General features: G+C 48.9%; 2 protein-coding genes across 7 annotated transcripts in view; one reads left to right on the top strand and one right to left on the bottom strand.

Annotated features, from left to right (window-relative positions):
- LOC100121944 (teneurin-m) overlaps positions 1-27,230 on the bottom strand; it is a 565,536-nt gene that overhangs the window by 412,797 nt on the left and 125,509 nt on the right. For 5 of the 6 annotated variants that reach the window (XM_032598382.1, XM_032598379.1, XM_032598390.1 and 2 more), the window contains exon 3: positions 13,330-13,378. The exons of the other annotated variant lie outside the window; for it this stretch is intronic. The gene's annotated coding sequence lies outside the window, so the exon portion shown is untranslated. The remainder of the gene's footprint in view (positions 1-13,329; positions 13,379-27,230) is intronic. 6 annotated transcript variants of the gene reach the window in all.
- The window catches only part of LOC100122072 (sialin), a 43,221-nt gene continuing 27,826 nt past the window's right edge, over positions 11,836-27,230 (top strand). The window contains exon 1 of the mRNA XM_032598483.1: positions 11,836-12,059. The gene's annotated coding sequence lies outside the window, so the exon portion shown is untranslated. The remainder of the gene's footprint in view (positions 12,060-27,230) is intronic.

Genomic DNA, 27,230 nt, shown 5'->3' with positions numbered 1-27,230 from the left:
GGGGCTAATGCGAAAACTTGGGTCCGCAACTTTCCCTCTCTCTCTCCTCTCCTATTTATTTTTCCGCAATGCGTTCGGTATATGTAAAGGGCATTAAACGAGACTCGTCGAGGCGTGCGCATTAAGCGGTCTCGTGTGCTATGTGTATGTGTGTATGTGTGCTGCAGCCGCAAACATGAAAAGCTGCGGGCTTGTACTGACTTTTAAAAAGTTTCTCAGATACGCGCCGCATGAGAAATCGTAGGCAGTGTGTGTATGGAGACGCTATTTACATTTTTGCGAGGATAGAGAGATGCGGTGACGCTCCATTGAGCGGCTTGTGCGCGTATGTGCGGATGCGTTTGTCGCGAAAAGAGTCGGACGGTGAAATTTAATATTTACACCAAAAAGTGACTCGGACGCCTGCGATTGAACCCCGTTAATTCTTGAAACGAGTTATATTCACCCCCCAAGAATCGTTGAAAAACGAAGCGGCAAACAGCGTCAGCGTCTTAGTCCTAAAATCGCATTACTATCCCCCACGAAGGGCTTATGCCAGCTAGCTCATGACCATCTTCGCCCCCCTCCTTATTATTTTCGAGAGGCAAATAAACGCCCTAAACAGCCGAAGCTCTCGCACTACTGCGCGCAAGTCTCGAGCGGAACTGCGAGTCGTAAACTCGGGCTCTCATACACTCCCGTCCGCTAGCGGTGCTCGCCCCTCGGCCTTATTCCTTACTCGCGATCCTCGTAATTTGTAATTTAATTTCGCGCCGGGATATCACCCTACTTTTACTCCGCAACTATATTATGCGCGCGTGAGTCATTCTCCCGTCTCTGCGGTGAAATAGAGAGATATAGATAGAACAAGAAGCAGTCGTTGGTTGCAAAAACGCGCTGCCGAATAAGGAGATGCAGGAGGAGCACGTCGCCGCCGGTGCAGTTGTTTTTCGAGGGAAAGCCGGCGACGGAGGGTTCGAACGGCCGAGATGCCGGCGAAGGTGAGGAATATGGCTTGTGTATAAACGACGTTATGCGAAGTGAAACTATAAAGCGCGCATACCTTTTATCGAAAAACGAATCAGCGGCAAACACGCGTAATTGCTCTCATCTGCCTAATTATCGGATTCCGCAAAACACGCGCAACAAACATGCGTCGTGCAATACAAGATAAAGCGCAACTCCTCTTCATTAACTCGATCCACCGCCTCTAATACCGAGTCACACGTACTTACGCATAGCGACATATCGTTACATGCCTTTCCATGAATCATTAAGCCACCGCCAACAACGCGCCCGACTATATACACCATATCGCTCGCAAAAAGCAAAGCAGTCGCTTGCACATCTCTCGGATAAGGAGCTCTTGACTTAACTCGCATGCACGCCTCGCACGCTCTAGGGGAGCGAATAAGGCACTTGGTCCTGTGCCCGTTTTACGAGCCACTCGTCGACGTCGTCCTCGTCGTCCTCGTCGTTGGGCGCCATAAAAATCAATCGATCCTATGATTGCCGCGCGTGTATACAGCTATACGCGTGGCCGCGAGCTGGCGTGTGTACGAATATAAAGCGGAGAAGATAAGAAGGATGCGTGTGCGGATAAGGATCGCCCACGCATACGGTCGCCGGGGCTTTTTTAAGCGTCGCTGGATATAGCGCGACGTTAAGCGAGAGTAAGTACACGTTGAGCGATACGCCGCCGGAGTTGTTATTATCCTTTTCATTTTCTTGTTTTATTTGCAGGCGCCCCGAGGAGTTTGCGTGTAAGGCAGTGAGCTTTGGAAGCCTGAGTCAGGGATTCCGGAGCGAAGCGTTTTCGAATATTGATAAAGCAATTCAGCTATTTTTATTTTAAAAAGATACCCGTTGGACATCAAGATTCATGAGTAAACAAAAGAACTGCTGAATCAGTAAAGAACGAGACGCAGACGATAATAATTTTATAACGATCGTGAGTAATTACTGTTCATTTAATACGCTTGATTGAATGCCACGCGCGATAAAATCCACCCACTTGGCATAATACTCAAATCGCATGTAAACTCACGACCTATCAAATGCTTCTGTTTACATCCTAACCCCTGGCCAGAGCATGACGCATCGGGGACAAGCTCGACAGCCTCGAAGAAAGTGGCCCGTTTCTCGCCCATGAATTTGATCATCCAGCTGTTAAATCTACGCCCAGCAGCAGCCAGTAATAAGCGGAAGCTGCACTGCACGCGCGTCCTAGCTTTAACGAATAAGGGAAAGTCTGCTGCCGTCGCGCCGGAGAAAGGCGCATTAACGTTCGCATGGCGATTGGTGCTTAAAGCGCGAGCATTTATTGCGAATTATCAGCGGACGCTCAGACTTATGGGGTATAAATTCCGCCGCTCCGAGTATTGCGAAATTAACGGTGTGGGAGAGCTTGGTCGCTGCTACGCACGAGCGACCCCGATTGTTTTCTTTTTGATCCGTTTTATTCGTCTCAGCAACAGTTACGAGTCGATTTCTGGATGTTGCGCTTGTGGTTTCAATCGCATTCTCCTGTGTTTGTTGTGATGACTCGCGATGCAGCGGAGCAACAAATATACAACTGAAACGTTCTAATTTTAACGATACCGAACTAGCTCAAGATCGTACACACACACAATTGAATTGAACTACTTTCATTATATCGAAGGAATTTTGAATCCTATTCATCGTATTAGACGTATGATAGGAGAGTTTAATACCACATACATTATTCAAGAAGCCGTGTATTATAATATAGAGTCACTCTCCTTTTCGATATAAAATCGACCGGATTAAAGTTACACGAACGACAGCATCGATAGCTCCATTAATCCTGAGCGCCGCCTTAAATTTCGGCGCAGCCCGATCAATATTTCACGCAGTCTATATATCCCTCAGCTCCGTATCCTACCGAAAGCTTTTACTCCCCAATAACATCAATTAAATAAAAACCACGGAGCGCATCCATCCACATTACGAAATTACACAAGGTAAACAGCCGTCGCAAACGTTAAGTCGGCCGTCTCCGAGTCCGCGGTTACGCTATAACTCACCAAGGAAAGATGAAGCGCACCGTTTACGAGACACACAGCTCGTAATTATATCTTCTCTCGTGCGCGTTGTATTTCAATCGATGCGCGCTGCTCGTCGTCGGCTGAAAAACGATCATTAATAAGGGCGCCGTGTAATCGTAGCTCGCGGACAGGCGATTATTATTTTTCGCTGCGAGAGTGGCGCCGGCGATTAGCGTCGCGGGAGACGTGTCTCGGTTTGCGCGCGCGTGTGTGTACGTATATCTCTGTACATACAACTGCAGTTTACGCCGCGTGTAATGAGTTCGAGTAGCGGAGATTATCACGCAATGCTGAGAGTATACAGAAAATGATTTGCTTTTTGCACTGGGTTTATGCGGATTGGAATATATGGTAAAATTAAAATTATGAGCAATCTGGTGAATGAATTAATATGGGAGCAAATGGATTATTTCTTTGTTGCCGTTACTGTCTTCATCCTGTAACATTTTGCAGCGCATTGCGGACAATTAGTGGATGTATAGTCATGCGAGGCGAACAGACAGCTGCGGTGCACGGCTTTGAAACACGAAGCGTTTCTCTCTATTTCTCTCTTCCTCTGTACTTACGGCCTTACCGTAATGCTGCGTTCTACATGTGTCTAATAGATGGACATGAAGTTTTCCGCATTGGAAAGAGCAAAAGAAATCCATTTATATCCAAAGGATTCCTTTCGTTAAATGTGGAAATATTCTCGCTTCAAGTTTCTGAGTGCTCAAACTCCAATAGACCAACGCTAATTAATTATGATTTTTCACGTGAAAACTTATCTGGCTCTGTATACTCTACGTAAAAGCAAAAAACCATTCAGTATCAGCAAGCTCGAGAAATTCCAGAATGGGCCCACGGTAAACACATAATAGTCCCTACACACGTAAGATGCATCGGTACACTACATCCTCGCAGGCAAAATGTGCAAGGCCGCGCTGTCTCTCTAGCATGCGCCGGTAATTTTCCCGCGAGTGTATGGAAAGGGGCACGAACTGCGAGAGTGCATGTATATCTATGTATATAGGAGAGCTAGGCACAGAGGCGAGAGCGCGAGAATCAAGGCAAATTACAAACTCCAAAGGATGTTAAAATCTCCGAACGAGGAAGTATTACGCTGCGCAGCAATTCGTGCGCAGAAGACGAATATGTAGAGCGCGCGCGAGAGAGAGAGAGAGAGAGAGAGAGAAAGAGAGAGAGCCTTTTCAGAAACGAACGGTACACACGTTGGCTGACCAGAGGAGGTTATTATTTCGTGTGCATGAAAATATTTTAGCGAGTGCCATTTTTTGCTCGGCTCTTTAGCTGTGTTTAGCTCTAACGGACCGCACGAAGGAAATGGTTCAGCGGGAATCTCGGCGGATCGTTATGTCGAGAGGAGCATAAAGTTCGATGGAAAAATATAGCCGAGGAATGGTACAATTAGGCCCCGGCAATCTCCATTGCGGGCACGGCCCGTTCCGTTTCTTCCTTTTTTTTACGTTCTCGAGCAAAATGACTTCCTCGCATTTTATTCTTCCAAAGAGTACGAAAATTCTCCCACAGGTGTATGTTATTTGCAGATCAGAGGAAAAAGGGTTAGAAACAAAGACGCCTTGAAGGGCACGCGGTCAGCTTCCTCCTCTGGCAAACTGTTTCCAATTTAACGAGGTAACTCGATATTACTCGACTCCTCGCCGTAGCAGCAGGGAGGAATACCTAGAGCGTCTGCGTCTGTGCTTGCGAAGCCCATCCAGCCAACTAGATTGGGAAAGTTTGCTCTTGCTCTGGCTGCGCGCATCAGCTCGCTCGCGGAAAGTAACGCCTTTTTTTGAATAAATCCAAAGGCGCGGAGATCATGCGCCTCCGCTCCTGCAGCCTTTGAATTCGCGCTAGGCTACGCGTCACTTGATATTCATCGAAGCTCGCGATTTTTAAAAGAGAGAGCCTTTTTTCGAAGGGCTTCGGCTGTTTCGTATATCGAGTGAATGCTGCTCTCTGCGCGGTGCGTTACATTATTGATATTATCGGCTAAGAATAGCTGCGGACAAGCTCGGCTATAAAGGTTTTTATGGAGAGCCAACTTGATTACTGAAAAATTATTAGACAGCTATTTTAAGCTGGGCTTGAATACAATTATTAAAAGTAGTGTTCAGTATCATACATCGGCTTATCCCCTGATACGAGAGATCATAGCTCAAGGCAAATATTTTTTGCCGCAATTAAAATGGCACACAGGAGCTTTTAACTGGACGAATCCACGATAGCATTATTTTTCATCCTTTTGATCCATTGAATCGTTCCTGAAAGCCGCTTGTTTGACCTTATTCACAACTCCCTCCAATTCGCTTTCGATAAATTTTGCCGAGCCGAAAAAAAATTCTGGAAAATTCGAGCATCGCAAAAATAAAGTTCTAACAAAAATGTTCAGCTTCGTACCCCTCTCGTTTCCCGCCCCCGCGTGGAAACTTTTTGATATAATTGGAGTGCTTGTTTCGGCCCATTCTCCTCTTTCAACGAGGGAAAAGTCAAAGCTGCGACAAAGGGATAAAAAAAGCTTCCCCCGTGTGCAAAATCCTTTCGGCCGCAGAGAAAAAAAATACACGCCCACCCGTATCGATCGCGACGACCTGCGCAGCCGTTTTCACCTCGACTTTTTTTCGCGCGATTTCAAATTACATACAACCTTGCGCGCGAAATTAGTATTCCGCGCGACGCGGGCGTTTCTCCGCTTCGGCACTCGCTGGCGCGCGCGCAAAATTGTCGGATTTATAAAGCTGCGCTGCTGGGCGCCAGCGAAATTAAGGACCTGTAAATCTGCGATCTCGAATTAGTATTCCGGTTAACGCTCTCGCGAGAATTTTCTGGCTCCGGCCGACTTGGACGACTCGGCGTTTTTCCGAGGGACACGAAACAGAAATTTATTTATTTCGGACACGCTGCGCTACAAATCTACATCCGTTTAAGTCGGAGAGGCTAAGTGTTTTGTGATTAAGCTTCGCTTTTCCTCCCTGCTTCCTTTCGCTGAACGTGCACCGTGTAATTGAAAAGAGCATCTAAATGGTAATCAGAGAGGAGGAAGGATGGATTTCGTCATGGAAATCGCAATAATTTCGAAACGCCGCGCGGCTAATTCGCCATTTAATTAAATTTACGTCGCCTTTTAGGAAGCCGAATTACATCGCGCAACCGAACGAAGATCGTCCGCCAAAAAGGTACGGGAGTACGTAAAGTTAATAAATTACCGCATGCGACCATGAAAAATCGCAGCGACGGCTCTGAATAACCCGCACGAAATCCTGGCAGAGCGCTTTTTTCGTCTCTTCCACGTCCGCGCTCCTTTACGAAACGCTTCACTTCGGAGAGTCGGTCGCGCAAATTATCGCGCCTCGGGACAAATTGAATTAAGCGTGAGTTTGAACCCGAGACAAGGGCCTGCTGTGACGTATAAGGATAACGGCGTCGTTATATACTGGGATGTCTCGACGTTGCTGAAAAGGCATATCGTCTAACCTAACGGTCGGCAGTTCCTACTTTCCGAGCGACCCACAACGTGTACACATAGTATTTATAAGAGAGGGAGCTTGAACTATAATGGGATCCGGAGTTACGGCATATTGCCGTACAGTCGAGACTTTAAAATTGATTCCGGCTTCCCGAAACTTTTCGTTGTCTCTGCGGAGATGAGGGACTCTGGATTGTATTGATGGCAAGCGATAAAAAGAAGCGTCTGTAGCAGCACCGGTATAAGAAGACTACGAGGAGCATTTATGGAAAGAATGAAGTCGTAAAAAGAGTCTTCTTGGGTGGAAAGTTGGGCTGTTACGCCGTGTCGTATGGGAAATTGTTTGGAGAATGAAAGTTATTGTTAGTGTGTATTACTTGTAAGGCAGTTGATGAAGAGAGCATTTGGTCACTTCGCATCATTGAATTTCTGCAATTTGTTTCATTATCGAAACATATTTTGTCGAATGGCACTAAAGTTAACGCTAATTACTCGTCTTTTTCAAGTTTTCATTTCAATATTACGCGGTTCACTGACAGATCTGTCTGTACGGGCTTATCATAAAATATGCTCTTTGAACATTTCTCGTAACTCTGTTGTAACCTTCCGCGAATCACCGCTTAAGGGATTCCTGTCGTTTCCGCGAAATTAATCACGTCAGAGCATTTTGCAGAGTGCAGTATAAAAATTTCAATAGTAGACAGCACAAATTTTGCTTCTTTTATTTTAGCCTGCGCCAGAAAGCTTTAAGTCCAATCCATATTTCAAGAACTTCCAAGCAGTATAGCGTCAGCTACTCAAACCAGGCAGAAGCAATAAAATCCTACCATTGCCGAATCTCCTCTCGAGACGAATAAACAGCGAATTTCCGAGTGTTCGACTCGGCCCTTGTTTAGCCGCTCGGAGCTATGCGCCGTTTTGAAGACAGGGGTGTACCAGCAGCGGATATTCGATGCTGCAATAACGACAGCGGTTGGCTTACAGCACGAGTCGGAGATGAAGAGAGAGAGGGAGGAAGATATCCTCGCGGGAGAGGTTTCGCGCGCGATCTTCGCCCGGCTACAACAGCAGCGCAGTGGTCTCTGGTTACCGGCGTCGCGCGCGAGGAGGCATTATTCTTCCAAGCTTTCTCTCTATATCTGTGCGTCTTTCTCTTGGCTTTTCGATGTTGTTGTTTTGCCGTCTTTTTGCTTCGGCTCTGTCTTGTGCCCGGACCAAGCCGGGGCTGTTTACTCTTTTAGCGGCGCTTAGAGGCTGTTTTAGCGGCTTCTAGTGTGCGCTGGGCCGCTGTATTCCTCGCTCTCGCCTTTGTTTATCCGCAAATACGGAATCGTCGGGGTTGCCGCTGCTGTATCCAAGCGTTTCTTCCCTTTTTGACGGAACGGGAGTGAAAGAGCTTCGCGTAGTTCCGTTTGCTTTTGGCCGATGCACTCCGGAGCTAGGAGCTTATCTTGCTGCGCAACGACGAGGATGACGGGCTGAAGCTCTTCAGCTCTTCGAGAGGGCTGACGACTGGGCATATAGAGATTACTCGCGCGTTGTTGCGTAAACAATGAATTTGGAACTATTCATCCACACTAGAAAAATGGAACATACGCGATTCCGTCGAGTGAATTTAATCAGTTCACGTAAACAGCGACGGATACCGCCTAGCAAATGATCGATAATTCCGCTGACGATGCAGAAAAAAGATAAGCCAGTTTCTCTCTGCTGACGGCTCAACATCTCCTTCGCAGCCATAGCAGCAGCAGCAGCAGAAGTAGAAGACGAGAAAGAAGAACCATCGAGAGTATGAGAAAGTCGAGGGAGAGCGGGCTGGCAAGGTAGATCAGGAGAGCGACCTTCCCCAGATTTCCCCAGCGATTGTCTCGCGGAGCCGGGGAGAGTTTCCCGTCAGACCATTCATCGGCGACGTGACGAGACTATTTACCAAGAAGTTTTTCAACGGCTGCCGGCGTATAGACTTCGTTTTCGCTCTTTAGTGCCGCGCACGCACTCGAGAGGACGAGATGGATGTATAGGAAGGCTCGGAGGAGCGAAAGGTAAACGGCAATTCTTTGCTTCGCGGAACGACGATGCAAATGGCTCGTGACGGGCTCTCTCCTATTCTCTGTTGCTGCGCAATGGATTATTTTATCTGGCGGATTGTGTTATATCGCCCGTACTCGGGGGTATTTTCCCGTATTGCCTCCCGATGGCTGATGACAAACGGTATTGTGCGCCAGCTCGTGTCGCTGCGTTTTTTCGCATTTCTTTGCACTCACCCCCATAAAGAAAAACGATTCTCAAAACAAATGACACCGAGTACGTCTTGATAGTAGACAGCAGCCAAAGCGCGGCACTGCGCAAATTACAAATTTACGAGCAGCAGCTCTTCCGCGCGCATAACCATCTCTCCCACACTTCTGGCGTGGTGCACCTTGGTCTTGGGGTATTAATTAGAGGGACCCTCTCGAAAGCACCTGCCCGCGCGCTCGCCAGTCTTAAAGGCTACGTGTAGGTAGGTGCACGTACCGCAAGGCCTCTCTCTCTTCAACCGGGCAAATTCACTGCTCGGATTTCAGCGGAGAGGGCTTTAGCCTCGCACCGTGGGGGTAATTATTCAAACGGCATCCCTCGCGGTGCGGAGAGTCACGCAAGAGTGCAACTTTGAGAGTACGGAGCGAGAGCCTCGAGGATAAGAGGTGGGAGGGAGATGGATAGAGAGTACGCGTGCATCATCCATCACCGAGTGAGCCTCTCTATACGTGCGCGGCTCTCTGCTTGCTTTCTCCGTGTGGGTGGTTACCCCGAGAGTGTGCGCGCGCGCCCAAAATGTATATACGGGCTGAGTGTGTAATTCGCGCCTGGCATCAGAGGAGAGAGAGAGAGAGAGAGAGAGAGAGAGAGAGAGAGAGAGAGAGAGAGAGAGTCCAGTTTGCGCTTATGCCCCGCGTATAATTTATAACTTTGACCGAATGATCGCTCGCTCGCTCGCTCGCTCGTTTGTTTGCTTGTTTGATGAAGAGAGAATCTGCCTGCCTCCGGTGCGTTTCGCTTTTACTTGATTGTTTGCCAACGGTCTGCGAGCTTTTTTGAACACCATGTGCTGCAGACGCCTAATCTTGGCAAATCTTGATGTTTTTTTTTTCAGAAAACCATCCACGAGAGTGAATCGCGGCGCTCATTATTCGTAGATCCGATCGTTAGAAGAAGACTTAAACAAGGGTACACACAGCTTTTTCCGCGAGCAGCTGCACGAGAGTGCGAGAAATAGGAGGAGACGGGGTATTTTTCTTTTGGCGAGCTACACACATTAGAATAAAGGAGGCAACGAAGGCAAAGAACAAGAGTGGAGCAAAAAAGGAATCGAGGTTGAGTGCCTCTTGTGAATGATTAATGGACGAGCTTTCTGCTCCTGGTATTTCCAGTAGGTATTTCCAGTTTACACGACAAAGCCAAAGATCTAGTACACCGAGTCTCGCCGCGACTGTACACAAAGCGCGCGCGCGGGGCAAAAAAGCGGACGAGAGAAAAAACGAGCGCTTATACATTATACACAGCGAGAGAAAAGCTGATTACGCTATCGATACCGCGCGAGCGGCAGCTCTCTGAGGGAAATAATTGCTCGTCGAGCTTTATAAAGCCAATTAGAGCTGTATCGACGTTTTGCCAGTCGATCTTTCATCGTGCTTCTTTCTTTGGACGCTCTGCATTACGTATGCAGTGTGCAGCTCGACATCGCGTCCCGGCTATTTGTCTTATTAATCTGCCGCACGCAAGCCACCCCCGCACAATCAGTCAGCGAAAATTGACTTTCCATAAACCGTCGCAGGGTGGAATCATCGTTCCACTCGGTTGCTTTCTCGAGGGGCGATGACGCTCTCTCTGGGGTAGCTAACGAGGCCGGAGCCGAATTACTGCCTAACGAACCGCTGGTTACTCCTACTCCCTGGGCATTTTTTTCGAAGGTCTACACTGCGGACGGAGGATGTGACTTGAAATCTCGATGCTATATGCGGTCGCCGATGGCACACACACGCGAGCGAGCGCGAGCGCAACATTTTCAACACACTGCCAACTGTCAAAAGTAACACACACACACACACATACACGACGAGACAATAGGAAGTACAGAGCATGAATAAGATATAATTTGAGATGCAAACAGATTTAAATCAATCGAGGAATAAATATTTATGAGCCTTTGTGATGCCCGAAACTTATCACCGCCCAACATCCGATTGAAAGTTATCATACCCAGTCCGTAACTCACACCCATCATCGAACGAGAACAAGAGGCGCGAGCATTCACGGGAGAAAAACAAATGTTGCATATCCTTCCAAATTAATCAATACCTTCTCTCAACCGCTGAAGAAAAAAGCCAATCCTCGAAACAATACCACTCGCGAGTATCTCTCCACTCGATTCCGCCCATATCGGATCAGTCCCGGCGACTTATAATAACCAACGCATCCTGACGAATCGTCGCCATCAGAAAAGTATCGCGGTTCGGAGCCGCTCTGAACGATGCCGAAAAAAAGTAGATAGAGTTCCACGCGCGGTCGGAAAAAAGGAGAAGAGATCGAGGTAACGTAACGCGTAGGCGAGCGCGAGAGGAGAAACGACTGTCCCTGGGCAGTGCGTTTCCTTATTTGTCCCCACACGATAATAGTCGCCCGATCGTTACGTTCTATTTACTTTTCGCGGCTGCAGCTAGCGCTACCTCAGTCGTCACGGACTGCACATAGTGCAGCGCGCGTTTACTTTTTTCCTGAATTTAAGTCGCACAGACACGCTAAGGTCGCGTAATACACCTTTCACCGAGCAGGTTACATTATGCAACGCTGTTGTGTTGTTTTCCAGCAATATTTAGAGCGGTTTCACCGCGAGTCTATTTATTTTTCCATCGATTTATCGAACCCGCGAAACGTTATCGGCCCGAGTGAGGTCTATCTTTACCCGTCGGTGGCAAAAAATAACTTAAGAAAAGTAGGATACGTACGCCGACAGAATCTCGCGCAGTTTTCGAATCATCCAGCCGTCATCGCGCCCACGCAAAAAATCCGCCGCGTCACGTAACGACGAGCGTCTATCACGCGAGAAGCATTACACTCCAGAAATTTCATAATTTCGGAGTAATTGACCGCACACATGATCCTCCACCTCCAACTGCACTCTCGCCTCCAGCCGTCCGCGACGCGGAATGTCTTTTTCCTCTGCACAGTTGTCGCGCGCTTGCGTAACTCGCGGAGGGCGGCAGCCGGAGAGCCGAGACAGAAGCGCGCGGTGCGCTCGCGAGCTAGACTCAATTCTATGCAAATCTCGCGCTACGGGTAGTCGCGAGTCGGACGCGCGAACGAGTCCATTTACGAGCGAGAGCCTCCTTCGCCGCATTCTTTTTGCGGGGGGAGGGCCGTGCGTGATATTGACTGTTTCCAGTGCAGCCGTCGGGAATCTTTATCGGGTCTGCTGATATTGAAACGTCGCTTCGCCGGTATTAAGATATGTGGAGAGCTGTGCCGCGATAAGTTTATTTCGAGAGGAGCTGTCAAACTGAGAGGTATGAGAGAGAACTATATGCTATACGAGGATATATATTCGCCGTATCGATTGACCCGCAGCGCGCTGCAGCGGTATACCGAAATAATTCCCGAGTTGATTAAAAATTATTTTCGAGTCCCTAAACTGTCCCGGGCGCTCCTCGGCGCGCGCAATAAAATTAAGCGTGAACGTCGCGCGAACGGCACACCACAGTGGCAAAAACGTGCGCAGCCGAGCACGTACATCGCAGCCGAGGCAGAGAGCTGCAGTACGGGGCGCACCTTTTGAAATTCGCATTTCCCGGGTAATTTTCGCGAGCTGCCGGGCTGGCGTTAACTCGGGCGCGGAAGGATCGCAATTTAGCCCGTCGACGCGACGAATTTGCATTCTTGACCGCAAACGCGTAAGCGCGAGCAAGCCGCTACAGCAAACCGAGAGAGAGAGAGAGAGAGAGAGAGAGAGAGAGAGAGAGAGAGAGAGAGAGAGGCAGGCGCTAAGGGACGTTTTAGCAGCGCACTGATGTTTTCGTGGGCGCCGTGCGGCGCTATATCGATTTTCCGACGAGCCGAACTTCTCCAGCGCGGAAAAATAATTGAATACACGCGAGGACGTAGATGAACGCAATTTTCGTGATTTCATCAGCCAGCTCTCGGCTAATCCAACTAACAGGCCATCCTGAGGTGCGATACGCGCGCGGGACGAGTATATGGCATGGCAAGCATACGCCGAGCGTCAGACGCTTTAATTTGCTGCTGCTGCTGCTGCTCACCTCAGCGTCGCGCATGCCTAAAATCTAGCACCTCTCGCGTATATAATACGCCGGGGCGCTGCGCACCTTACACGTGCGACAGAGGGGAGGCTAATTTGCCCTCGTTAGCGTGTGACTGGCGTTCTACGCTCGTCTCCTACGCGCTGCTGGCTCGTTATATGAAACGTGGCTGCTGCTACCGCCGTCGCCGCCGTTGCAGCGCTGTGTTAATTACACTTACACGCTGTCCGAACGCCGAGATAATGTATGAGCGCGAACGAGCTCACCTAAACGCCCGAGTAAGTGGCCATACGCACGTCGGATATGCAGTAGCCTCTCACCTCCGCTACGGACGGCAAAAAGGTCCTCAGCTGCTGCTGCTGCACGGCTCTTGGAGCGCGCGTAGTATATAGCTTGCTCCGGATACGGTTTGAGCTCCGAAGCTCTGCCGGCTAAGTGCGTTGCTGGATTAAGGCGTTAACGCTTTTAGAGGCGTAGGGGAACGAGTTTCCACTGGATTTTGTCGTTTGATTCGACTTACTTGTGTACAACGCTATTGTAGATGCAGTAAACTATCCAGACGGACTCACCTGCAACAGAAAGAAACGCAAAATTTGCATTAGTATGGTGTCAAACATAAAGAGGAATTCAAGCGAAACAATGATCTCGGAATTGCAAGTAAAATTCGCGCATAAGCGACGAGACAAAGAGGCTCTGCTCGTATTTCGGACTACGTCGCGCGGCGACTCGCGAGAGACAAACTTTTTCTCTCCTATATACAGCCCTATACACACGCAAACCAACAACAGCACTTTCTTTCCTTCTTCTTTCTCCACTCGTGCTCCGCGGGCTTTTCACTTCTTTTTTCACTTAAACGCGAACATACTGGCACTCCGACGAAATTCTTACCCAGGGATTTACCTGTATTTTATTCAGGCACTTTATTCGGAGGACTTATGTCACTGCTTTACATTTCCATCGACCGATGCGCTCGCGCGAATGCGAAGAAGACGGGAAGAAATAGCGTGAGAATAGCACGTGTGTGTATAAAACAACATTCGGGGGAAGAAGTGAGAAGAAGAAAAAGTTCACGCATTAACCTAATTGATTCCGTGAGCTTGGCGACTGTAACTTCGTATGAAGCACGCGACAGATTTATCTTGGTGAATTTATGAAGATTCGAGAAATCACTGGAAAACGACGCGAATGAACATGTGAATTATGTGATTTAACGCAAATGGTGTGAACGATCGTTGCTTCAAAAAACAACGAGGTACAAACGCCGGGCAGATTGCCAAACTATTCGCACATGCAGTTAACCACATATCGCATCCCATAAGTAAGGCTTTATTTCTTCGCTATTCGCTGCTTTTAGTTTAAATTAACTACGAAAAATATTTGCTAAACGTTTGATAAAGCCAGCGACTAAGTTCCTGTCCATTTTAAAATCAGAAGTTAGGGGTAGTCACTCTGACTAACCAGTGACCCAATTACTGAGTATAAAAAAGCGAGGAAAAAGTATAGTGTTCCAGCGTCCTGCATTTGTCGCAGCAGTCATTACGTGCATTCCTCGCGGCACTATTCGAGGTAGGTAATCTTGCAACTTGCGCAATTCGTCAAGAAGCTGTGTGTGATACACTCGGCGTCATAATTAAATTGTTTAATAAAGTACCCGCGCAATACAGCGTTGATCTTTGAATTGAATTCAAAAGAAGGTAAGGCTGCGTAAAATGCGCAGAAAGCATTAAATGAAGGTGCTGGCGTCTCGCGCGGCGAAAAAGGCAATTAAATTCAAAACCCAAGCAACACATCGCTCCCCGTTATAAACCAATTACTCACAACATCTCGGCGAGCGTCTCGGACGCCGTCGCCTCGTCGCGATTAATCCGTCGACATTATATTTTTAATTAACCGTCGCGGAGAGCAACCCTCAACCGCGCGGAACGAGAATATAATTCAAAATTCCCGGGCGCTCGGTGTCTCAAGAACGTCCCGGAACGTAGTCCTTCTCTCCATCCCTCCCTCTCCGAGTTGCGGTCGCTAAATGGATTCAGCCGTATTACCGCCAGTCAGTCGCTGAATGCGCGCGGGGTTCAGCAGCCCTCGGGAAAGTTAACCCCTTCGTCGACGGCCGACGAGCCTCCCTCGCTCTGTAGAGACGCGCTTCCTGCTGCGCTTCGCGAAGGAGGAGAGCGATTCGACGAGGGCAACAAAGTCTGCGCAATGACGCCTGTAATTTCATTTCGAGAGGGTCCTAGAGCCGCGTGTATATACGGGCTGTAGACGCCCTTGAGTGTTGTACAGGTGCGGCGAGCTTCTTTTCACTCTGATGGGACACGATATAAGAGGGGTTTATCATTGGCTCGAGGGAGGATTAGCTGATGTAGGATGCTCGACTTTTCCGACGAAGAAATGATATTTTCTGTAATTTTCTGTAAGATTTTACAAGAAATAATCGGATGCAAGTAGATCACTCCAGTGACTAGTCAGACGCGAAGGATCACGCTTCAACAAATAACTCGTCACCTTCGATTGAGCGATAATCAATAAAAAAAGTAACCTGCAAGAACACCTTCAAAGCCAGCTGCACAATCAGCCCATTATCCGGGGCATTAATGTTACATTGGACGACGGCGATTTGACAGTGCCCCTCGAGCCTTATTAAACATCAGACAAACAGAGCGACACGTGCACAGCGAGCGAGCATTGAAGCGCGAAGTGCAGTGCAATCGCGAATTCCCGCGTCACAGTGTGACCGCCGGCGTCGCTGCCTTGTCTCCTCGTCGTCTCGCCGGTGCAGCGAAACGGCCAACAATTAAGCATCTTGTTAGCGCGCCTCGCAACTTCACCTGTTCCCTCTCTTCTCTGCTTGCTCGTTATATATATGTCTCGCACAAATTATGCACTAGCCATGCCTATCTCCTGCTCTTCTAATAGCGATGACTTTTTTCCCTCCCGGAAATAAAAAGGAATGTTTTTTCCGACGAAGCATTTTGCACGTGTAAATCCCCGCGTCGCACACATCTCTACTCTTATACTCTTCTTCTCATTTTCATTCTTGAATACGGCAGCCAGAGACGACTCGAGAGTGCACAGTGCGCGGCTGCGGCGCCCTAGCAGGTACGCCGCACGTGGAGAATGTAATGCAAAAGCCGAGAGAGAGAGAGAGAGAGAGAGAGAGAGAGAGAGAGAGAGAGAGAGAGAGAGAGAGAGATCCCTTTACGCCGAAGCTCGCCCAGCCGAACTGTATAAAAGGGCTGCCGCCGAGACTAGACTGCTTCTGGCGCAGCCGTATGGAAAAAGGGCACGGACGTATCCTAGTAGACGGCACCGCGCGTTTACGTTGCCGAGTAAGTATGCTTAGCATTCTAGAGATTTTTTTAAACAGGAATTTTCGCCGGCAGCTGAATTATTTAAGTTTACTCTTTTTAACGCGCCGCTTCTACGTATATAGTTGCACCTCCGAAATCTCGGAGACGTCCCGGCTAAGGACTCTCGACTGAATAGGTAATACTATATTATATATAGTCGCGAGTCCGGCAAAAACATCGTTTCCGTTCAGTCACCTCGGCTCACAAAATCCGCCTCGTCCAGTTCGCGCACCACACCTTCATTCCTCCGTATCTTCCCTTCCTTCCTCATATTCAGCTCTCCCTCCTGCTCCATCTCTAACAGCGCGCAAAACTCGTTCGGCACAGCAGCGCGGCGAGTAAAAGCGGACCAGGACGCTCGCAAAACGAAAAGCGCGAGTAAACGAGAAAAACTGCGAATAAGAAGAAGCAGCAGCAGCAGCAGTAAATGCATACAGGAGGAGGCAAAAGAGCAAACCGCCTGCGGAGCAGCGGTATAGTTGGTCCACGTGCTGAGCGTCGCTCACTGTTCGAAAAGGTGCACACGCGAGCATCCGCAGAAAATCGCATGCGCGCACGGGCCTCAGTGGCGACGCGACTACGAGTCCTGAATACAAGTCCTGCGCAGAGCGCGCGACCTCACCTCGGCCCGCGTGGATAATATTCGCCGAGAGACTCGGGCGGTACCTACTATTACAACGCGCGCTCGTTCTTTTCGTCGTGTGTGTGTGTGTGTGTGTGTGTGTGTACGGTCGTACATGCGCTGAGTGGTATGCGCGAGACCCAAGAGGTATATGTAGTTGGAAAGGTGCAGGAATAAACGCCGCATGTATAACTGTATCTCGACGTGAGAGAAAGCGCCGCGGAGCTGTATAGATGGCGCGGCTGCGATAGTCACGGAGTAATCGAAGAAACGAAAGGACGCCTGCGACGCCGCCGCTGTGCTGCAAGCCGTGAGTTCGCATTTCATATTTTACATGCATTATACATACGTCTCATTCGGAAATTCTACGTTCTTCGTATCGTGAGCCCTTAATATGGAGATGTTATAACGCGCTCTCTCGGTGTAATTGCGTGAGATAGAGAGAGCATTCCCCGCGCGCGCGCACTTCGTTTCCCCCCGTTTTTTTCATTTCACGAACGCAGGCGCCGCCGAGTGCGCGTGGAAGCGGTCGTCGCGATTAATTAAAGAGAGGGCTAAACGACGGTATTAAAAGCATGTTTATCGCGATAATGGGGGAGGGTTAATTAATGAACGTTTTAATAACGGGCCACCTACGTTGCGCCGGAACAATTGAAAATTATGGCCTACGCAGAGCCCGCAACGTGTGATTCCGAGAGAGTAGCGTTCGCTCTTTTCAATGGATATTCATAGGCCGGCGCACACTCGCATACGTTAACGGACACCTCGCACCGCAATGAAGCAATTGCATTCGGGATTCGTCTCGGCAATTATTTTAAACACCCCGCGCGCTTCGCATTGCAATTTTCGGAGCGAATTGTTCCTCCGGCGCTGATGCCCTGGGTCCTCGTCTCCAGCGCGAGCCGGGTTGCGTCAGATTTCAATTTTAACGCCGAAAGTCTCTAATCCGACGCAACGTACGCCGCGACTCTCTCTTTCTCGGCCGAAAAACCGGCCATCAAGCAAATATCGGGGACTCTCTCTCTCCCACAATAAAGAAGCATCTCGCACGTGTGCCGTTTTGCAGCCTGGATTTATCGCCCTGCCCCCACTCCTTAATTACGTATTCACAGGCTCTTTCTCTCTACCACCCCCGCTCGCTCTGCACATGCTCCCATTACACCGGTGCAGCTCCTTCTCTTTCGAATCCGGGAGAAAGAGCCTCCTCTCCCGGAGACGGACAGCTGCATCAGCGCCTGCGCGCGAGTACACGCGTCCACGTGTATTGTGTATACGTGTATGGAAGCAAGTGAAAGAGAGAAAGAGCAAGGAGGCCAGCCCTAACCTCTTCGGCGAGCGTGCGAACCGCTCAGGGCGAAATCCGGGCCTCGACAGTGAGGTACTCGCTTCAGTGCAATGCCTGGTATTCTCTCTCGCGCGCGAGCTGCCCCGCGGAGGTATACCTGATGGCGTGTGCAAGGGAGGGGGCGCAGTTTTAAGACACCGCTCTCGTCTCTGCTTTTTACGTTTCTCGCTCATCTCCTCGCGATCTTTATGCGGACTCGAGTCTCTTTCTGATGGACGAATGGCAAGTACTGAGCGACTTTTATTACTCGATGAAGCTTATGCTTCGCTGATGCAATTTTCGAGCGCGTCTGTAAAAGCTTGCTTGAATTGACTATATGTTAATCGTTGATCATTTCTACATTCCCGAACCGGCTTCGCGGCTAAAGAAAACATCCACAACCGTATATCTGAAACAAGCACGAATACGCACTAACGGCCAGAAAAGACATTCATTCTCTCTCTCTCTCTCTCTCTCTCTCTCTCTCTCTCTCTCTCTCTCTCTCTCTCTCTCTCTCTCCGTCCTCGTGCTCGTTCTTTCTCTCGGGCTATACGAACTTGAACTTCGGCCAGAGCAGCTCGCGCCTGCGCGGCAGCGTTATTTCTCTCTCGCGCGGCAGCAGTCTTGAGAGTTCAATTACTTAAAGGCACATGCAGCCAAGACTCATTGAAACGACTAGTTTTTTGCCGCTGCTTCTGCCTTTGCTGATTTGCTGGCGGCAAGAGGAATACTTTTTCCGACGCCGAGAGTTTTTTGCGCTCGCTGATGGGTTTCGCGGTGCTAAACGAAAGGAGAATACGAAAATTCGCTAGGGTTTTGAAAGGGACCATCGCGTTACGTGTTTCGAGTAAAGAAACATCTCTAATTTGCTCGTGCAAGGTGAACAGTTCCACAAATTGCTTTCTCGCTTGGATTCGGAAATTAGCAGGTGCGAGTGCAACGAAAGCAAACAGTTTATCCACAACGATTGTTTATGATCGAAGACTTTTTCCCCCGGAGCCAGAAAAATGCAAAACAGTAAATGTTTTCCATGTAAATAATCAACAATAGCTTTCCACGAGGCTGCGAAAAAGGGGAAAATCGAGTTTATCACGGGCGACTTAATATCGAGCTCAATTTTTCACCGAACCAACGGAGCGATGAACTAACAAACTGTGTTAATCTCAGCGACAAAACGTCGCGAAATTACTTCATTAGTCACGGGACAAATCATTCCGAGCAAACAAAAAAAAACGACGCCCGCGGCCAGATCAACAATTCACACTGTAAATCACCGGTAAACAAATTACACTCGTTTTTTTTCGCTCCATCTCTCTCGGTCGACGAAAAAAAAATTAAAAATCGCAGTGTCGCTTCGCTCGGTTAGCGCGAATAAATAACTCATCGTCGTCCTCGTCGTCGTCGTCGTGTTTTGAAAGGGCGCGCGAATTTCCCCCTCTTCCGCTTTATTCCGGATTACAAATTGACCTGACACGCTGGGCGGCAGTGCAATATCGACGTTCGTCGTCCACCGGCTGCTGCTGCTGCTGCTGCAGTGGACAACGATTGCGCTCGCAGTAAATGCGGGTTGCGTGTAAATGCACGCAGCCCTCGGGAATCGAGTCGCGCTGCTGCGATTTCCAGGCAACAAGAGGGAGCGAGAGAAAGAGAAAGAGAGAGAGAGAGAGAGAGAGAGAGAGAGAGAGAGAGAGAGAGAGAGAGACCAACAACACCGCCACGTTGTCCGAAGCTAAATGAGTTACGTCAGGTCGTCCGATAGGACTAATTATAATATTTACCGGCGCGCGGCATTGTGCGTGCCGCATTTGGCTCCGGGCACAATTAACGCCGCGGCTGTCTACCTGCTCGGCTGCATGCGTTCTCTCTCTCCGTTCTCTGGCGACTCGTTCGATGCTGTGCGTTTTCGATGCTATATCGGCGTAACAGCGCGAATGCGTCCATACACTCCTCTCGTTTTCAGCGCTCAGCCCTCTCCGGCCACTTATGATATCGATTTATCGATTGGCTTTCGGCTCTCTGTATGCGGGGGGGATCTTTGATGATGCTGCAGCCGTCGCTACTGCTTTCAATTCGAGATATTTGCCCAGTTGCGATGTTGTTTGGATTGGCGAACAGAGCCGAAGATACTCCTGATTTGATTGTGGAGCAGAGCCATGGATTGATATTAGAGAGATGCGCGTCGTAATTGGATTTTTTGTAACCCGAAATTCGTCATTTAATTATTTCAATTTACTCGCGCGGCATTCTACATGAAAAAGGATACACGCATTAAAAAAGAAGGATAGCTATAAAAGCCCTATCAAACCGTCGCTACCGCGTGTTCGCATTTTCCACATAATAATCCGTGGTGCATTTAGCCCCTCTCCCGCCGCCGAAAAAACTCTTCCACCACAGGGAGAGAGCCCGCGTTCCCATAGAAATTTCCCGCCGGTGCAATTTTTTAACACAACTCGCGCGACGGAATGCAGAACACGCGTGCAGCGAACGGACACAGCCTGGCAACATCAGCGACGTAAACGGCTCTCGATGGCGGCGCTGCATGGCATTTAATATTTCAGGCGCACCGAAACTGTGCGCGCGGTGCAGACGCCGGCGCTGCCGTTGGGACGACACATTCTGCCGCACGTTGTCAATTCCCATGAGTTTATTGGAACGAGGACGGACGTGTATCGAACGTCGAATAATGCGCTCGCGCGGCCCGTACCCATGAACTCCCTGTATGCGGCATATACACTCGTGCAGTACGCGCAATACACATGTACGTGTGCAACTTGTGTACAAGCGTATGGGGCGAGGCTACTGCTATTGATGACCGCTGTATTGTGCAATCGCAACGACGGTGATGCTACCGGCAGTTGCCAAGACGAGTTTTCACCTCTGGCCCGACTTCGGCCGATGAATACGTGATGACGCCAGTGCGATTGTCTCGTCCAGCTGGTCTGGGTATCGAACGTTCGCCGACTGGTGTGAACTTGAAATTCGACAAAAGTTGTGTACTAAATGCTCGACTCGGAATTAATGGCCACGTAATGATTCATCAGCGAGGAGGAACAGCTACTCGCTGCATATTCATCATTCAAGCCAGACGAATGCCTCGCATACATCACTAAATAACGCACAGTGAGCGTGTCGCTTTACGTATTAGTTTTGATTAGGGCAATGCTATTTAAATTTATTCAAACTTGAAAAACAAAAATAAGAAGTTGCACGCGCGCGAGAGACGATTATCATTCCGCTCGAGAAGATCGCGCGAAACTCGCGGCAAAAGAAACACGCGCATATTCGACGCCTAACAACCAGTCGTTTAATGGAGCGTGCGCGGAACACCCAGGCCTGCTCTCGCCTCACTTCCATCTCGTTCTAGAGGCCAAGAGCGACACAAGCGGCGGAACACGTGTTCGCGGTCACAGGAGGCCAGGCAGACGTCGCGCGATTAATATCGCGCAACTGCATTCCGCGAAAGACATCTTCCCCTGTACTCTGGACCATTTGTGTATCCCCCTTTATTTTCGACGTGCCCGAGAGAAAGAAGTTGCACCCTCGCATGCCGATTATCGCGTTATCGAAGCTGTCGCGTGGTTATTAATTGAATAATTAGAATCACTTTGAAAATGAAACGGTTAATCCCGATGAAGCTCTCGGCATGGAAGAGATAATACAAGGTTTGGTAATTGTTTAATTTTGAGATACCATTCTTGGAATTTATTTCGTCTTTATGTCGATATGATCAATCATTATTCGTTAAGTTAATAGAGACTGTTGTTCGTTATGAATTATTGATTTAATAACTCTATTGTTCTTATTATGAATCGCCCTAGAACGTGTTTTATATTTTACAAGTTGAGAGATATAATGTACGCCTTAAACAGGCATGGTATTTCTGAACAATATCCTGTTTGAATCATTAACAAAGCAATAGCATTCATTCACGAGTGATTTTCTCCATGAATGAAATTACGATACTGCTACCTATTGTTATGCACAATTCTAAACACATTCATTTCAGTCGAATCATGAGTTAAACTATATTGAAAAGACGGTTTGAAACACCAGCGCTCGAATTTATCACGAACCATCAAAATGTTTGCCGAAAAAGCAACGAATGCACGATTCCGCTTGTATTATGTCGAGCTGTGGATTACCTCGTTGCCGCAAATTACAGCATTTCGAAGGCTAAATCGCTGAAACTTTTTTCGAGCGAAGACTGCCAATTTGACGCGAGGAGATTGTTATTTCCGAGCGTTCCATTGTGCTAAATTCCAAATTAGTATTCTCCCGGTCGTGAAAAAATTGCGACATAACGGGATAGGACGAATAGCGGATTTCGTTGGCCACTCTGCCGATGACCCTCGCGCATACATATTTATCTCGTTTTTCAATACTACTTGTCGATTTTAGTGACTCTACACTTATACTTTATCGTAACGGCGCGCACACGATAAATAGTTTGCCACGAGAGGCAACTACTGCAAACATAAATACACTTGATTTAACAAAAAAATATTTGAAAAATATGCATGTTCCCGATGCTGCTGCTCTCGCTCTTTCGCCTGCGGAATTACCCCTTATTTCACTCATAAGTGCCAGCTCGGGCCCGGTTTCGCTAGCAACAACAGTAACAGCAGCAGCAGCAGCTCACAAGAGAAGCTTTGAACGGAGCACGTTCGATAAATCTGTATGTATATTATATATGTGTAGCAACTCGAACAGGCGATTCCGAGCGAAGAGCGGGTGAAAGAGAAGGACCTCGTTATTGAATCTTACAATGGCTACTGTCGCGCTTGTGTTCGGTTCTCTCCTTTCCCTCTCTTCTAGGAGCAGATGGAAATAACGAGCTCCCGTATAGCTGTTATGTATACTGGCGCGGGGAAGGCAGAGCGCTGAAAAATGTAACTGTGTATACATGTAGACCGCGCGGGGAGACGTGTAGAACACAAGGAAGCGCGACAGAAGCACAGAAGCAGCCGATAGTAGATTAATGCATTCCGTGGTACGGCCCTGGACGGCTACTCGCGCGATGAACGCGACAGATGCCGGCGCGGGCTGCACTTCGAGGAAATAATATAACGAGGAAATGCACGCTCGGCTCGAAGGGACGGAAAAAAAAGGATGCGAGCGTGCTCCGCAGCAACTATTGCACACAGTACAATGGGCTGAACGATCGTACAAATAGAGATGAGATTGAGACGAGAGATGACGGCTGGCGGCGAGTGATGGATAAAGTCGACGAGATGATGCGCTGTGTATCATACTCTTGTGTTGTCGCGGAGTAATTAAGATCGGTCAGGAGATTGAGGCACGACAATGCTGAGGAATAATGAACGAAGATTGCGCGAAGGAGACGAGAGAGGGAGGAGCGAGGATGAAGCTCGGTATAGGAGAAAAGTCGAGAAAAAAAAACGAACTGGGTCGAGTACGATCCTTTGAAAACTATCCGCGTAATATTTTCGTTTTATTTAGATGCAATGACGACCCGCTATCTCATTACAACTGCACACTGCGCAGTATCCCGTTATCATCTTCGTTGCACAATATATCCGTATTATTATAACCGCGGCGCGACTTTAGTTTCAAGTTATCCCATTGAACACGCAGAATAATAATTATCCGACAGAAGCTACACGAGAGAGCAATAGCGAACAATACTGGGCACATAATAAGCTTTATTGAGTGAAAGCGTCTACGTTACGTTTCGCTTAATTTAGTCGATTATCACGTTGACAGCGCGGTAGCGCGCTCTAAATCAAAATTCACAACTTCGAAGAATCGTTTCATCAAAAAGCCGCAGCAATGCGTCTCAATGAAAGCGCGGAATGCAACTTGTCGCGCTCAACCCTAATACGAATAATTAACCGGAGAAACCCCTTCTAAATTCGTGTCCGCAGTTCTTCCAACGCGCGTCTCCTGTAACAAAAACAGCGGTCGAGGAACAAAAAGTGGCTAAGAAATGCACGAAAGAGAGACACTCGAAGACAGCAGCAGCAAAAAGGAAAATGAAAACACGACGAGGAGCGCTGGATAGCAGTCCCGGAGAATCCGAGAATCCGCGAAGAAAACAAAGATATACCAGCGGAGTAGCCTCGGCGAAATGGAGATTGCCGCGCGGCGGAGGAGAGAAGGAGAGGAGGCAACAATTTGTCAAACGGCCGAGTAGTCCGTGCCGGCGCGTCATAGCTCATCACGCTGGCCCCCGTGGAGTGCGCGCGCGCGCGCGGCGATCATCCGGCGCTTTATACCTTCGCAGCGGGCAAATTTCTTCATGCGCTCGGTAGATCAGGTGGCTGATTTCCAATTACCAGCGATCGTTAATACGATGCGTGCGCGGAAGCAGTGGGTGGTTGAGGGATACTGATGATGATGACGCTCAGGGATGGTAATTATGATTACGGCAAAAAAACTCTCACGATATCGCGATACGCCACGAACTGTACCCTTAACCGATTCCTCATCGATTGATCGATTGATTTCAAAGGCATATTCACCGGAACATTAGCATGCGCGCTCGATGTGATGGATGAAATACATTATCTTGGCGAAACAGTTTGAAAGCAGTTTACGCACGCGGCTTGAATATGATATCAGGGTGTCTCGCGGTAGAAAATTCTAACGTACAAAGCCGACCAAAATCCTGTTATTTAGTCTCCCTCTCTCGGCTGATGCGGACAATTTCATTCAATCACCGGGCTTCGCGCAGCGGCGGCTCGCGTGCGAAAATCGGCTCCACGTACGAGAGAATATAACCGACAGGGCCGCCTGCAGCCGGTCTTTTACTTAAATTCCCACTGTAATTCCCGGGCTGCGAGTTCGATAGCATCGGAGCGCCACAGGACACCGGAGCACATAAGCGCATACGCCTCGCGACCCGGAATCGCCGAGATGAGAATCTCTCTTGGTCTCGAGTCTGATGCAGCAGCAGCAGAAAGGATATCTCGACTCGGGGTATTCTGCGACAGTCCGCGGAATGCCTGCAGCTCGCTCTTGCCGGTTACGGGGAAATCAGCCAGTTGGCAACTGTTCCGCGATCGTTTGGACGAGAGCGACCGAGTGTACATCGGGAAACAAGGCCTGGATATCGGATACTTGCCGAGAGACGTCTTTGGATTCTATGCTATATACAGCTGGCTAGATGGGCCGACCCCTCGCGCTTCTTATCAACGATGATCTTGGGCCGACTGGCTGGTATCGCAATGCGATTTGCAGAGGCAAATCAAATGCGCGTTGCTTGGCAGCTATCAGCAGGGACGAAGAGAAAAGCGGCGTGGTTTTCTGTATGTCGTGGTGCGGCGGTCGTCGACCTACTGAACCGAGATCAAAGGGATCGTTTCGCGAGATCGTTTAATGCGGCGACGTCGGCAACGGCTTTTGAAAACGTTATTGGATCCTCCCCGCAGGGATATATCTACAAAAGACAAATATCCCTCGATCCGCTCTCGTAAATTTACATAACTATCGTTTTACCCGCGCAAATAAATTTCATGAGACTGCGTCGATTCGATTACGCAATCCACATCTTCTCCGCTCTCGCCTCCGGAATTCCAAAGTAGTCCAGTCGGAAGAGAAAGAGAAGAGCTACAGCGTTTCTGCGCCAAGTCACACGAGAGAAGAAGACGCGAGCTAGCTGCATACACCATATGAAATAAAAGAAGCGTTCAGCTACTCCGAAATTTGATTAAAATTATTGGACAAATATTCGTTCGCGAGTAGTCGTTGCCAAATTACCAACAACAGCGGGACGAGGCGCGCGTCTCCATCGAGTGGAGTATATACATAGAGAGCAGCGGGAGGCGCGCTTCCGGCCCAGTCCAAACAACCAGCCAGCCGAGCGCATAAAGTTACTAACTTTCCCGACGCGCAATCTCCTCGTCACCGCCGCTGCTGTCGCGCGCGCGCGCAAGAGAGAGAGAGAGAGAGAGAGAGAGAGAGAGAGAGCTGCAGCCAGCGGCGTGCACAAACGGAAGAGAAGAGGAGCAGCGGCAGCGGCGTCTCGACGCCCTCGGTCGAGTCTAAACGAATTAATCTCGTCCCGCAATTCCGCGCGCCTCTCTTCTCTCTCTCGCCGTGTCTGTGTGCGACGCCGCCGAGAGGCCGTATAATTTTATATTAGTTTCGTTGTTGCCGAGTGTTGTAATCCGCGATACTCTCTCGCCTTTGACGCGCGCTATTGCCGTCTGTCTTCTTTTTCATATTCCGCACGTGAAGAGCTCGGCACCGTTGCGGAGTAGTGTTCTCTCTCTCTCTCTCTCTCTCTCTCTCTCTCTCTCTCTCTCTCTCTCTCTCTCTCTCTCTCTCTGCTGCCGGAGTTTCGCTTATTAATCCGCTCTTTTGAGGCCTCTATTACTGTGAAAAAGGGGCAGCAGAGGGAAGCGAGTTGTTTCAATTTCTAGTTTTGCAATTTTTCACAAGGACCGGCATAAAAGCGGCGCATGAATTGCTAATTCTGTTTGTATCGAGCGCGGGCGTCGTTACACTTCCATATATTCCCCCAACAACATTAAACAAACCTCGCTACGCACAGCATCCCCGCAAACTTGGCTTATCCTTCCTCGCGGAAAAACACTCGGCGCGCCCAGCTTTCCTCGTATAATTCTCCCCTTCTCGGTATCAAAAAACTTTCCCCTTGAGCGCGCACACACACGCGCGCACACCGGCTGCTCAAATTGCTTAACTTTTGCCCGTCGTCGAGCGATCCAGCGTCGATTTTGAAAATTTTATCGTCAGCCTTAAAATTCGAAAACAGCTCGCCCGCTCTCTATCTCTCTCTTTCTCTCTCACACTCGAGAGTATAGAAGAATTTAAAATCACAAGTGCTCCTGCAGCTTAAACAGATACGAAGTTGTCCGCGCGCTGGCGAAAGAGTAAGACGTTAGCCCAGTTTTCCGCCGTTAGAGCAAGACGAGCCCGCTGTCGCCGTCGTTTTCTCTCTCGACCATAAAGGCCAGATAAGGAGCGAGTAAGAGGGAGAGTCTAAAGTTTCGTCGACGGCGATGTTGGCGGCAGTCAACTTATTCTTTAACGCTCGTTCGCGGGCATTTAAAATCTGTAAATTTTCATAACGCCGTCGCGCAACTCGCTCTCTCCTTGAGCCATTAGTGCACCGTCGAGCTCTCGAGGAAAAGGGTATACAA

Source organism: Nasonia vitripennis, chromosome 1 (assembly GCF_009193385.2).
Source record: "Nasonia vitripennis strain AsymCx chromosome 1, Nvit_psr_1.1, whole genome shotgun sequence".
In the NCBI taxonomy this organism is placed as follows: Eukaryota; Metazoa; Arthropoda; class Insecta; order Hymenoptera; family Pteromalidae; genus Nasonia; species Nasonia vitripennis.
The sequence above is the reverse complement of the archived record's forward strand: the minus strand, read 5'-3'. Positions and strand labels throughout refer to the sequence as shown.